We start from the raw sequence: 15927 nt of genomic DNA on the forward strand, positions 1-15927 counted from the left end.
TGCTGTAACAGCTGTAATCCACTCAACATCATTCTGTCTCTCAGTGGCATTGACAACAACGCTGATTACTTTAGGTTGATGGTCATTTTAATACCATAGATTTAATAGAGACCCAGTCAGACCAATAGTATGAAAAATCAGGAACAGAGTTTATTTACAATGATGCGCATCAAGGGAGAGACAGCATGACTTCACCTAAAGATCCATCAGCTGCTCTAACTAGACAAGGAAATAGTTAGGGTTTAAGTATCCTTCCAGGCTGACAGGAGATGGCGTTGGTCATCCCATCTCACGTGGACTACACTGAATCATACTCTGATAAGTGGCAACCTGGCAGATAGCTACTGACGCAGCCATGCAGAACAGTGAAACACTGCAAAGTCATAATATTCCCGCTTATCTCTAAATACATAGTCACACACAGATATACACAGGGACAGTACAGATATCATACAGTCATTACATAGAATCATACTTTTAGTATCAAAGTGACCTACCAATAAGAAATGCAGAACATTAAACCACATATTGGAATATTGGACATAATGCAGAATATTAAACCACATATTGGAATATTGGACATAATGTTCTATTCCACTTTCTCTCAAGGTAAACACTGTGCTGTACACTCACATATGTAGTCCTCCATGTCCCGGTGTGTGCGGGACAGGAAGTCAGCGTCGATGTTCACTTTTCCAGGTCTGTACTTCAAAGTGATGTTAAAGTCTGCTAACTCCAACACCCATCGATGCCTCGTTGCATTCAACTTTGCCGTCGTCATCACATAGGTAAGTGGCTTGTTGTCACTGTAAACAGTTACTGCAGGAGCATAAAACAGGTAATCTCTGAAGCGTTCTGTGACTGCCCATTTCAGGGCTAAAAACTCCAGCTTTCCTAATTGTAGTCTGTTGTTTTTCTCTGCAGGTGTCAAGGTATACTGCTTTCCCAACAACAAGCCTTGGATAACCATTAATGTCAAGACCCTTCTTAATAGGAAAAAGAAATGGCGTTCAGAGAGGGGGACATGGCAGAGCTGAGGCGCGTGCAAGGGGAACTCAAAGCCAAGCTGAAGGAGGCTAAGGAGGACTACAGAAGGAAGGTGGAACAGAAGTTGTAGGAAAACAACATGAAGGAGGCATGGGACGGCATGAAGACTATCACTGGCCTGAAGAAGAGAAGCAGCTCTGTGGAGGGAGACCTGGACAGGGCGAACCAGTTGAACCACTTCTACAACAGGTTTGACTGCCCTGCTCCAGCTCCAATGGTAGTGGTCTGTCCACCACCCCCGGCTGACTCAGACACTGCTCTTGTTTGCGTGAATGCCCTACCCCCACCTCCCAGTCTCTCCAGCTCTGCATCCCGGTGACACCCAACGCCTGTGCCTGTTGAGGTGTCCACGACTCTGGCAGCCTTGACAGGGACATCAAAGAGGTGGTCATCCCCCAGCCCCCACACCCCCTTAATACCAGTGCAACACTCACCTCCACCATTACAGGCTATTGTACCCCCACCATCACTGGATATTGCACCCCTCCCCCACATGGCGATCACGAACAATGAGGTGACAACGACTTCAGTCAACAGCCATCAGAGACACAGATCCCAGATGCACCCTTCCCCCTCCCCTCCCCTCACACCCCCCATCATTACAGCAGATCAAGTAAGAGCTCAACTAAAGAAACTTCACACCAATAAGGCAGCGACTGTGTCCAAGGCTACTCAAGGCCTGTGCTGCTGAACTGGGGGAGCCACTGAAGCACATCTTCAATTTGAGTCTACGCCTCGGACAAGTTCCAACACTGTGGAAGACATCATGTCTCACCCCTGTCCTTAAGAAGCCACACCCTAGTGAGCTTAATGACTACAGACCTGTCGCTCTAACATCACATGTGATGAAGACAATGGACCAACTGGTCTTAGGTATGCTCAGACCCCAGGTACGCCATGCACTAGACCTGTTACAGTTTGCATACCAGGAGAAAGTGGCCGTGGACGATGCCATCACTTATCTTCTACACAGGACACATTCTCACCTAGACAAGGGGAAAAGTGCTGTGAGAATCATGTTCTTTGATTTCTCAAGTGCTTTTAACACCATCCAACCCCTCAGACTGGGAGACAAGCTCTTGCAGATGGGTGTGGACGCTCACCTGGTAACCTGGAGTACAGCAGCACCGGAGCGCCACAGGGAACTGTGCTCTCTCCAGTCCTGTTCACCCTGGGTTAGAGTCATGCCACATGCAGAAGTTTTATGATGATACTGCAATTGTGGGGTGTATCAGGAACGGGCAGGAGGAGGAGTACAGGAGCCTGGTGGAGGGCTTTGCGCAATGGTGCAAACTCAATCATCTTCAACTCAACACTTTAAAGACCAAGGAGATGGTGGTGGATTTCCGCAGGTCTAAGCCCACTCTGCTACCAGTCCCCATTGATGGGGTCAATGTGGAGGTGGTAAGCACCTACAAGTATCTGGGTCTCCACCTGGACAATAAACTGGACTGGTCAACCAACACTGATGCACTCTACAAAAAAGGGCAGAGCAGGCTGTACTTCCTGAGTCCTTCAATGTGTGCAGCAAGCTCCTCAGGATGTTCTACCAGTCTGTTGTTGCCAGCGTCCTCTTCTATGCAGTGGTATGCTGGGGGGGAAGCACAAAGAAGAAGGATGCAGGGCGAATTGACAGGCTGGTAAGGAAAGCTGGCTCTGTAGTGGGAGCTGAACTGGAGTGTATCACTTCAATATCTGACAAAAGGACCCTGAACAAACTGATCAACATCTTGGACAATGAGTGTCACCCACTCCACAGCACTATTGATAAGCAGAAGAGCCTGATCAGCTGGAGACTGGAGCTCACTGCCTTGCACAACAGACAGACTGAGGAAGTCATTTGTCCCCAGGGTCATTGAACTGTTCAATGCTTCACTTAAGGGAAGAGGAGAAATAGACTTCTCTGCATAGTCTGTCTGCCTCTTCACCCCCTCCATGTTTGGATACTGTCTGTCCACTAGCCACTTTTTACCACTGTCTTTCTGCCTCACTGTTTGCGTGCTATATTAGCACATATGCATAACCCCTCCCTCCATGCCACAGCCGAACTGTTACCACACTTTTCTTACAATAGTTATATATATATAGACATATAGATATATAGACTTTATCCTTGCACGGTTGGACTTACTCATTTGCACTATCACCATGACCACGATCACCATTGCACTATCACCGTGACACTCACTCACACAGAGCACCTTACCTTACCTTACTATGCACAGAGAATCACAGGCTCAGTCCCTGCCTAAGTCATTGTAAGCGCCTCTTGATTGATTAATCACCACTATGTGGATACTGTTTTTAGAATTGATTTAGATTAAGTGTTAGTTAAATTTGTATTTTTGTATATTTAGTATACTCTTTATCTTCTACTGTCCTTATTGCTTAGTTGCAGAGGCGGACAGAGTACACAGCTTTATTACTTGAGTAAAAGTACAGATACCCTTTGCTCAATTTTACTCAAGTACAAGTAAAAGTACAACAGTTAGATGCCTACTTAAGTAAAAGTACTGAAGTACTTGTTTTTAAAAGAGTACAAGAGTAGCCTACATTTTCTAAATATTGCATTACTACACTGCCACAGTGCTTACATTTATATACAGAAACGTCCTACATGGAGTAATACCTTGGACAATGTAAAAGGAATTGAAAGTAAAATCAAGTCATTTTCATCTTTTTACCATTTTGCCAGGGATGGGCAGTATTTATAATACATGTATTTAAAATACGTATTTCAAATACAAAATACTATTTTGTAATTGAAACACTTTGAAGCAAAAACTATCATTAACTTGATGATATAGTTGAAATAGTCTGGCGAGGTGGGGCCACAGGTTGGCACATTACTGGGATGGACCTGCTGCGTCTTCATCCATTGTTTCGTCCATGGTTTCGTCTCTTATCTAAATCTGACCATGGAGTTGACTTTTGCGGAAAGCTGAAGGTGATTGCTGATAGGCTGTCCCAATCAGTGGCGCCTGCACAATCCAATCACGTTTGAGAGGGAAACAACAAATTGATTCCGAGATTTTTCTTTTTTCCTTTTTTTTTTAGAAGTAACGGGTACTCACGGTTATGGATAGAAATGTAGTGGAGTAAAGAGTACAATATTTGCCTGTCAAATGTACTTGAGTAAAGTCATGAGTACTCCCCAAAAACGATACTCTAGTAAAGTACAGATCCCTCAAAATTGTACTCAAGTCAGGGCCGTAGTCACCATAGACATTGAGGGGGACGTGTCCCCCCCAATATTCAAATATGACCAAAATGTCCCCCCCAATATTCTGACATAGAAAAAGAAAGAAAGAACAAAGCGCTATACTAGGCCTACAGGAAACCAACACGTATCTGAAATGTAATCAAACATAAATAACGCACAAATTAGTGACCTATGGTTCCAGAGTAGCCTACACCCCTGAGTGGTTTGTCCTGGTGATTTTCCGTTTTTCGTTAGTGGCGTGCGCTATCAAAAGCTTCCATTTACTGCGGTGAGGTAGGGCTGTCAACAATATCGCAAAAGCTACTGGTACAATTTTCACAAAACTTCTTGGAAAGGTGTAGCACAGGCTAAGGAAATCCCATACATGTTCTGAGCCGATCAGACTGAAAGGGACAAACATTTTCCATATTGTAGCCTATTCTCGCAATGATAGCGAAAGTGAAACGTTTTATTTTAAATGATGAATTTGTGCAAGCCTGTGTCATTTCTTTCACGTCTTTCAACATAAATAATGCATTCATATGCTAGTAATGCCAGAAATTACCGTGTATAGGCCTCTTAGAAATTATTGTTGCATCTTGCATAGGCTATTATTTAGATGCGCACTCAATCGCGCATCCATGCAGGCAAAACGTGATCAAATGTGGCGACGTTTACAATACGTTATAGCCTAGTTAATGTGAATCGCGGACAATAACCAAAGAAAGGAATTTGCACCTCCATTCACCAATTAAAGGCTGTAGTAGGCCTAGTGTTTCTACATGTTGGCACAAAACGTCATTTCTGTCAGAAGCCAGTCTATAATGCATACAGGGGTAACATGGGGTGAGTCAGACAGAAGAGGGGCCTGTCTTAGTAGCCTATTCCTGAATCCTGTCCCTTTCAAACTACGTTGTAGCCGCCAGCATAATAAAATCTAAATTAAAAGACAAAATCTTATTAGGCTCCAAACCTATGAGTCTAAGCCTTAGTTTAAAAAAAATCTTCAGGTTTAATAAGTCAAAGAACCACATTCTGTGTAATATAGAGGTTATCAAAAGATACTCTAGTTTGTAATTTCCTTTAAAGTATACATTTTGAACACAAATGGAGTCACGGGTCCAGGGATGGACCAGTGAAGTTGCTTCTTGTCCACCCTTCTCTTTTCACAAAACTCACGGGGGGGGGGGGGGGGGTCATTCTGTCAGATTGGTCCCCCCCAATGTTGACATCATGACTACGGCCTTGACTCAAGTAAATGTACTCTGTTACTGTCCGGCTCTGCTAGTGGTGTTTTTATATTATATACTTTTAATTACTTTTTCTGCTGTTAGTGAATGTGTGTGTGTTGTCTGTATGCTACTGAGACCTTGAATTTCCCCTGGGGATCAATAAATTATCTATCTATCTATCTATCTATCTATCTATCTATCTATCTATCTATCTATCTAATTAAGCTCATACTAACATGATTTGAAAATAAATTGTTTTCCTTCAGATTGTACCCAAGTTGTTGATATATACAACACAATGAATGTAAAAACAAACTGTTTTCTTTCTTTCTTTTACAGTGTGAAGGTTAACATGATAAAGTGTGGAGGAATCAGGAATCAATATTGTGTTAATAAATAGTGGGAAATGCTAGTTGTGAATATGCTTGATTGGCATATTCACATAAGTGCTCTGCCTCTGTTCAGTGCCAATTTTCATGATTCTGCCTGTTATTATTAAAAAGTGCTCAGTATTCCACAGCTCCCTATGTAAGCAGCACTGGCAGCTACTTTGGCAGAGGCAGCTAATTGAAATGCAGCGTGAATCAGTCTCTGTAAGTAATTCCTATCTCAAGCTATCTTATTAAATCTCAGAAATTCTGCCAGGCCATCAATCAGTGTTTCTACTCTTTTTTCCCCATCACTTTCAGACAAGTTTGGGTGTTAAAGTAGGGGAGTGTCAGCAATCATTTCCTCTGTTTTTTAAAATCAATCAAAAAAGCGATCCACAAAGATTACATCTATCCTATTTATATTGTGGTGGACAAGCAGATTGACAGTGATCATAAATCCAAGCCATTCCCTCTAACACACCAATGTACGCACACACACACATATACAGACCCACACGTACACATGTGTTGAGGGTTGCTCTAGCATACTCTGGCCTCACACACAACACTTACACAACTCACGTCACACACAACACAACACTTACACAACAATAACACCAACAAATAGCACAAGAAGACTCACACATGGCCCCAGCTATGGCGCAACTGGCTGGGGCACCTGCACCGTACGCCGGCGACCCGGGTTCAATTCCCGCCCCGTGGTCCTTTCCGGATCCCACCCCTGCTCTCTCTCCCATTCGCTTCCTGTCACTCTCCACTGTCACTATCATGACATATCAAGGCATAAAAAGACCAAAAAATATATACTTTAAGAAGACACACATTGAGTTGAATTAAATTCAGTTTATTCTTTAGAATTACCATATTCAAACTAAAACAAAGTTATTCCAGAAGAAATTTAATTGTTTTCAAATACCACTATGGAACAGAGCCAATATGGAGATGTCATTGCAAGATTTATTTGTATATCACGAGAATGTACGCTTGTTTCACTACTAAATCATGTGCTCATTTTACTAAATAGTGCAGTCGTTTTTACTAAATTGTGCGCTCATTTTACAAATGAGAACACAATTTAATGAAATGAGTGCTCAATCTGTTAAAGCACAGAATAAAGCAGAAAGAAAAGCTATTGCCATGCATATCAATGGGCTGTTTCCAATCCCATCACCGGTTGGTTGAGATAAATGCTCTAGAGCCATGCTCACTAACACATAGTGAAATAAGTTTGGAGTTCCCTACACCACTCTTCCGGCTAAGACAGCCGATATACTGATCTTTCTTCCCCTGCAAACCATCCTCTTCCTCCTCCAGCGCTGATCCCAGGGAAACGTCAGATGCAGCACAGCTGCTGCGGCTAGCTGCCAGTGCCTCTGCTTGCACAACCAAATCCCCCATTCCCGAGTGACCTTTGAGTGATGGCACTCACATGGCTTTGCTAAGACACTGGATGGAGCGTTGGGGAGGGAGTGAGGAGGGGTCATAGGGTGGGATGCAAGGACCAATAAGCATTCATCTGTAAACGTCAGTTTCACCTTTTATTGCCCCACACATCTTACTGCTGTCACTGCATGGCCGACATGCAGACATCTGGCTTCAGGCGCAGGAGAGGTGCACTGTGGGAGATTTATGCCAGCTCATCCGCTCCAGTGTGTGTGTGTGGGGGCGGGGGGTGGTGGTGGATTGGTAATATGGATGATAAAGATGTAAAGTAGGGGCATTTCCCCACTTCCAGTGAAGCACATGTAAGAGCATATAAGCATGTGTGGGGCTATAAGAGTCATTTAGTGATTTAGGAGCACTGAAACAGCCAAAAATGATTAGTACCAGTGTGTGTGTACAGTATGTGCGTGTGTGTCCCCACCAAAGCTCAGACCAAACCTACGCCCTTGTACAGCAGTAATCAAAGACATTAATGACTGAATCTAATCTATTTTAGATACATTAGATACATTACTATGCAAGGTTCGCCACTTTGCCGCATCATTACTAAAATATTAACAATAGGTAATATAACACTGTGCTGGCATAAACATATATTTCATATAAACTTATGTTGTACATAGAATTAAATGAATCGTGAAAAGGTTTTTGCATGGCAAACATAGATGATGATATAAATTATCTAATGTATTAATTGATTTTGGCAATGAATACCACATATTACTGTTAATTTACATATTACACCATCCGAGTTAAAGGATACACATAGGATATACTGGGCTGACATAGGCAAACCAATTATATAAAAAAAAAATATCATGGAACTGGAAATGGATCACATTTGTTGTATAAAATTATCCTATGGGTTGTAGACATCATTGAGAGAGAGTTTGAAACTGTAAAGCATGTATTCATATAACCTTAATCATAATCAAGTAATACACTTAAGTTATTCCTAACCATAATACTCTTATAACATTTTAAATAACAAGTTTAACTAATACTATTAACATACTAAAGCTATTCTACCAGAATTCCCCCTATGTGCGCTTTGTATCCCTATGTCTCTGTTTGCTGCCCTGTGTCTCATTTTGTTGCACTGTGTCTCATGCTGCCTTAGCCTAGGCCTTTTGAAGAAACCAAAGTCGGCCTTGAAGCTGCAAGATAACGCGTACACAGGGCGAGCTCTACTCATAACAACCAGTAGGAGAGTGCAGGGGGGCGAACGATATTTAACCCATGCACAATGTATGACCTGTGATCACTCTATACTGTACACCCCTGAACTTTCCATAAACTTAAGGTGAAAAGTTCGTTCGGGGTAGAGTTGTGTCAGCATTTTGGAGGGGTATAAGTAAGAGAGTTCTACCTTTGTTCGGGAGTGCGATCGTGCGATCCACTCAGGCTTTGCGCTATGTAGTCATTAAAGGAATTTTTGCACGGAACTCTGCCGGACTTTTGAGCCTTCTTTTTGGGAGAAGTTTTTGACTTCAGCACTTATAATGGTGTATTTTTGTTACGTTGTGGGCAAGATGTTTGGACTTAATTTCTGGCCCGAGTCTGAATATCTGCCACGACACATTCAAGAACTTCAAAAAGCATTTTATGCACATCACATCAGCATATTCCTGACAATCAGACACTTCTTACTAAAATTGGTTAGGCCCTCTCGTGTCATTACCGGAGTGGCTTTTGAGTATAGCAGTGACATGTCACTGTGGTTCAGGTTTAAGTGCTTGTTTCTACCACAAAGTTAGATCACACCTCACTGAAAGCTTTTCATTGCTCCAAAATGGCTATATCTGATCACCCACAACCTCATTCATCCAATCCATAGGCTCTTCTCATGAATTATTCATTCAAGCTTACTGTGAGTTTGAAAGTGTGCAAATAACTGTAGTCAAGAGAAAAGACATCTTTCTTGGCAAACAGAATGTAACATTTTTGTTGAGTTTCATATTGTTCTTTCTTTGGTACTGAAATCCTGCCCTCTACTTTTGAAAGTTTTGATACCAGCTTCCAGCAGACAGAGAGAGAATAGAGAGAGAGAGAGAGAGAGAGAATCATAATATATATGTGAATTTTGCAATATTCAGCATCTAGCATACCATTTAACCATAACTGGGAGAAACAAAATGTGAAACAGAAAGGGTTATTATGTAAATGATTATGTTATGTATGATTATGTATGATTATGTGAATGATATGAGAAAACATCAACTCTGCATATGTCTGGCTGGTGGCACATTTTAACTCAGTCAGGACTGTGTGTTACTTTCACATGGGAGATGAGCATGAGGGCACCAAAAACTGGAATCAAGTGGAAAAGAGGGCTTTGCTAGGTTACAGAACTTAATTTCACCTTGTTTACATGGATAAAATAGTAACAAAACTGCATGAGAACACTATAAGCACTATACTAACAAAAGGTTTCACATTTTGTCCATGGGACACTGTCTGACATCACATTTCTTTTGTACACAGAAAGTTGAGAAAAGAGAACTTCTGAAGTGAATAAGATGAAATTGCAACCAGTGAGCCCAGCTAGCAGATGCCCTTAGGGACAGATGTCTACACCAGATAAGCCTTTGAACAAATTTCAAACGAGACAAACTTACAGCCTTCATGCTGTGGCTGTAATACAGGGTACTTTTTCTATATGTGTGTGCTGTCACAAGATGTACTTGCTTAGGACAGTATTACAATATCATTTGGTTAGTGGGAAGTCAGTTTTATAGTGTTATTGAAAATGTTTTTTTTTTCAACGGCATTACACAAATAAACATAAAGCAAACACACACTATTCAATATTTAGATGCAGCAATACACTAGCCTGGAGGACCAGACCCAATCTGAAAGATTAAGGGTCTGGCCATGATAACGTTGTGGTGTCAAATCCACATTAAATAATACAAACTCAAAAGAAGTCCGCACCCCATGGATGTATACTGCAGATGATGGCTTTAATGCACTCCGGAGCATTGGTGAAGCAAACAAGTGAAAGCAAAGTAAGCAAAGTGAGCAGTGAGTAGTGAGCAAAGTGAGCAGTGAGTAGTGAGCAAAGTGAGCTAACATCCTCTGGCTGTTGTCCAGCCTTTATACCCCTTCAAGTCATCCCAGACAAGACACTCTATGTTTACAGATAACTGACCAAGTAATATATGGTACTCCACCTTTGCCCTCTCATCCTGTTATTCATACATTCTTTAGGTTTTGCCATTCTTTAGGTTTTGCTTACATTTCCTGTCACCAAACCTTATCTATGCCATTTTCTGCCAGGCCTGCTCCTCCCTTAAACCAGTCTTCCTTTCCCACACTGAACATACTACAGACTCCAGTTTCACAAAACAATGATATTACACAGAATAAAGATACTACATAAAATATATATAAACTAAAGGATATATTTCAATAAAGGCCACGACATATCCCCCCTTTGAGCATGAAGTGCTCACCTATGCAGCAATATCAAACATTTATCACTATTTTAACACCTCCCCTACTATCAAGAGAATACAGCTGCTAAGCTGAGTCACACTACAAACAGTCAGCTAAGCAAACCAGTTACCACAGCAGCAACTATGAGTTTAAGCAAATGTCCCCAATACCACTGATAAACATCAAACACTTATTTAGTACTGTTATTACACCCTTGAACCAACCCTCACTTAAATCAAATCCAATAGTGTAGTGTTATTATCAAATAGAATGGCAAGTTTCAAATCCTCTCGGTGGAAGCGAAAACCCTTAAGGGAAAACCTCTTTTTTCGTTGTTTTTAGAGGAAAAAACCTTCATAAGGGAAACTCTTCTACTGTCCTGTTATTACAGCAACACTTGTTTACAACAAGCGAAAGGAGAAACTTTCCTTCAACTACACATATGCTTTTCCATCCCCATAAATTCATCAAATGAGCAAACAGATCACATAAGAATTTCTGATGGGTGTTTTCAGATACGTCTAGTCCTATAATATTCTACGCTTCTACATGAAGATAGGTTACATGCTATAATGACCCTCTTCTCTGAAACCAAAGTAACACTAAACTATTAATAATATATTCATATTACACACAGTTTTTAGTCCATTGTTCCTCGGAGATGGCAGAGTGTAAATGCAATCGCAGATGTATTAGCAAATGTTGGATGCTGCGCTTCAAGTGTGAAGTATGTTACGAATGTTGCTATTCACAAAAACAAAAGCCATTTTCTTAGTTCCGTACTCCATCTCATATGCTCTGAGAACATTTGTGGCTTGGCTGTTGGACGGAGTGGAGTCCACACCCAATCCCACTTCATCAATGAAAGAGCTGGTTTTGCTTCCAACCAGCATACTGTATCCTAATGTTCCTCCTTTCTCCAATCCTCTATGAGGAGCATCAGTTCTGGGATCACTGGCATCACTGTCATGTTGCCATTTCCTTGTCCTCTGTCCTGGCACTAGTATCTCCTTCCACTAGGGTTGCCATTTGCTTCATTCATCAACAGCAGTGGCATTTGTGATCCATTTCTCCCAGCCACTGTTTTAAGCACTATGGATCTCAAACAAGGAAGAAACAAAGAGAAAACAAGCACAAATACAAACAAACCTATTCCTACAACTATTCCTATTTGTGCTAGCCATATTTCTAATCCTCCTAATGCCCCCTTAAACTATCTTTCTATCATTATTAGTTTTACCATAGCTATGTTATGGGAATAAAAATACTGCAATATACTCCTATGTTGACACACACTCCACTTTCTTTGGCTAATATCTGATACAACATCATCCAGTGGTGCATATCTACCCTTAGTGCTCCAAGCACATAACAGACTTCTTTCATATTGGAAGATTAACCAATATTCCAGATTCCTGGTGGTTTATAAGATTTGGTCAGTCAATAATCTCTGTGTTACCTGACTCTTCTTTGTGGCCTCACATTGTGAAAAACAGTTGAATGGCTAATTTCCTGGTGGTTTGGTGGTATGTCATGGACTGGGATCTCTGCAGTTTTCTGTCCATTCCCTGTTTGTTATCAGGGCAGATGTTGCTGGGACAATGTCCCCCCTTCCTCACTGGATTCCTTGCCTGGAAGTCTATAATCAACAGGGGAACAGGAGCATACATGCCAAAAACACTATACCCACCACTGCCAGGATCATTTCTGTCCCCAGGCAGTATACTGTAGGTTGTTGACTCTTTCCCTGTAGGTCCTTCCGAAAGTCCTTTTTCCTGCTTATAAATTGTTCTGTGAATTAATGACAATTATTCCATATAATTTCTAATTTGTCCTCGGAGCTGATCCAAAGGTGGGCCTCTGATGGACCTCTCAGTTTTTATCTTTAGTGCAAAAAGTGATTACTCTTTGTTGTGACCTTATTTGCATCGAAGCAATGTGTAAGGCATCAAACCAGTTAAATCTGTTGAGGCATATATTTTACCAATTCTCCCTTTTAACATGTCATTTGCCCTTATTATCTATCTGAAAACCCCTACAAACCACTACCAAAGTTTCTTATTTTTATCATATCAATGTAATCAATCACTAAGTGTTTTTATGATCCTTCTGGGACTTAATGGTTTAGACAACACTATCACTTTCCTGATATTATGACTATACACATGACATTTGTTAGACTATCATCAATAACTTCCTGTAACTATGAAAATCAAAAATCCTTCAATAAAAAATTCCTCTTTACTACTCCCCCCTTTCGCATAGATCCAAAATATGCGCAAAGGAAAGCACCATATCAAGTATCTGTTGAGAAAGTATCTAGTTAGTATCATGTAAATGCCACTAACCATTAGAGTTACAGTTATGGAATTTAGCAGACTCTTTTCTCCAAAGGGACATTATTCTTCAAATAAAACATTAATCAAATAATGACAGTGAAAAATTATAAAAATCTTTAACCCAAGGTAACAAATGTAACAAATCATACAATTTAACATTATACCAGGGGTTCGCCCCCCTTTGTTACTGTGATTAACAGAATAGAGTTTGTGGACCTCCATTCCTTCCATGAAGACCAACATCTTTCCACCAGCTTTTCTATTTCTGAAATAATAAAACATTTTAATCTTCTGACAATGACTTATGATGATCCTAATTCCATCTATTCTCTTTTTGCATAAAGACTAAACAAATTTCCCTATAAGAAATGTTATTTTACTTATTGTCAATTTGGGATACTACTTTAAGACTGGTTATTATGTAAGCTATATTAATTAGCTGTTCTAGGACATACAGTAATCTCATAATTTCTTCAACATACCTTACTTCAAATTTCTCTGCATGTCATAGACTTTTGTAATGTTTTATTCTTCAAAAACTACGCTTACCTCTTCTAACCCTATACTTTATCTAGGCTATCTAAACTATTAGTAAATCCTAGTTCTATTTTCTATCCTATCAATCCTATTTCTCTGCTTTCTTTGTTTTATCTATTGCTTTCTTTATCAAATATCATAGTATAGTACGTAAGATCTTTTGGCTTCACATTAGTTACATGTAAAGCAGATATTACATCATTTCAATATTTCTACAAACTTTATTTTTCCCATTAAAGCTAAATCATTCTATTCCTTAGACTTGTTGAGTGTGAGTGACCACTAGGGAACTCCCCTGATCTAGAGGTAATATTTGAATATGTAACAGTCCCTAGGACATAGCCAAGTTAGTCTTACCTACTTACACCACCACCTATCCTAAAAATTAATGAATTGTCATTTGACATTAAAAATAGCAGTGCTATCACTTTGTCACTTAATTTGACTAAAACATTTGCATTTACAATTAATTAAACAGTAATCACTTCTATTCAAAATAACAATCAAAATATAATAAAGGTAAGAATAAGAGTAAATCATACTTTAAATTTGCTTAACATAGTATTTACCTACTTACCCTGAGATGTCTTAACTACCTTCTCTGTACCTAGTCTGGGCATCATTAGGTATCAGGTGGGCTCACCCATAAGAGAGTCCCTCAGCATGGTGTCCTCATCAACTCCCTTTGATAGTATTGGTATACACCTTCTCCTGTAGAATTCTCTAGGCCTCCTTAAAACTATACTATTTCACAAGGGAAGAGGAAGGCATGCTCGTTGGGCTCATCCTTCAGTGCCTGGGTGTCTCCTCCCTCTCCCTGTCCTGTTTCTTTCCAACAGTTTCTGAAAGGTCCACTTGACAGTCAAAACAAACTGATGATTGTCTTGCTTCAGATGTCCATTCTCACATGATGCCTCCTCCGTAATTTCCTCTCACTCTGCCTTAGTTATTCCCATCTTGTCTGAGTCTCCACCCCCACTGACGTGGAGATTGTGGCTGCCATGAGCTTGACTGTGCCCACTACTGTATAATAGGTATCCATAGGCCAGTAGACTGACAGAATTAGGAACACCTGTGATGGTTGCTCCTACTGCCATAGTGTTGAGGATGGTGCTGCTACTGGTTTTCCCAGACTTAAAGCCATAGGTCGCCATAGGTGCCTGTTTTGTCTTTTTGATGCTGCAAGTGCTTCCATTGCACTTCCAAGTTCCCTCTTTGCTCTCCAGCTTGCCCCTGTTGCCTTAACAAAGGCCTCAGAGTCCTTATCTCTTTTCAATTTGTCCATGCTCAGCACTGTTGTGCTGAACTTGCTCCGAACTAAGTCAGGACAGGGAGTACTTGGATTAACCCTGCACATCAGCATGTCCTCACACGGCTGGTAATGAGCCTTTCCCCCCTTAGATATAAGAGGCAGCATTACATTTACTGTTTAGCTGGAGGGGATGAGGAACTCACGCTGCAGGCAGATTGTAGTATTTACTAGATTACTCTCTATCTATCATCTACTTTTGTAATTTACCATTAACTGTACATTTTATCCCTTATATCTTCCTATAACATCTGCATCTATTATTATTCCTACATTTATGGTCACTCACTCCCAAGCCATCTCCTTACTTCTGCCTCTTATCTCCTATTGTATTAATCTATCAAGATGTCAAAATATTTTTGAGCATTTTAAATACCTCTTTCTCCTACTATTTCCACTATGACTGACCTATTCTTCTTATAGCTCTACTATTGTCAATTTTATGTAATCCCTGATCTTAGTAACAGTGCTAAATCCATTAATTCTTGTATAAGCCATAAATCTGTATATTTCCTCATTCTCTCAACCACTTTCCTGCAACACTTTTTCATTGTACTGTTTACCCACTGATCCCTTTTGGTCTCTTAAACTATCAGAATGGGGGATTCCACTAAGTGGAACACTTAGTCTTTACACTAAGTCAGTTTACTTTAGCCTGGGGTTTCTGTAACACTACTTATTACCTTATAGGTGACTATCAACTTTCCATACTTACTTGGTTGACCATGGCATTCCCTTTACCCTTAGTCAGCTTACCCAGTTTATCTAAACATTACTGTAGTAATTATCTTATATAATTCTATAACTTTGAAGCTCTTACTGTCCATATGCTGCATTCCACAGTGAATGGTCTAATATATTATGCCATTCCTCACTACCAAAACATACTTCCAGTTAATTTATCAATTAAGCCATTGAAGTATAATTCCCCAGTTGTCTCCATGTATTTTTTTATATCCTTTAGCACTGTAACTTTATCAAAAGTGTA

Source organism: Alosa pseudoharengus, unplaced genomic scaffold, assembly GCF_046254945.1.
Source record: "Alosa pseudoharengus isolate Yale_2024_CS ecotype anadromous, Long Island Sound unplaced genomic scaffold, YU_APseudo_1.1 YU_APseudo_1.1_scf_9, whole genome shotgun sequence".
Classification (NCBI taxonomy): Eukaryota; Metazoa; Chordata; class Actinopteri; order Clupeiformes; family Clupeidae; genus Alosa; species Alosa pseudoharengus.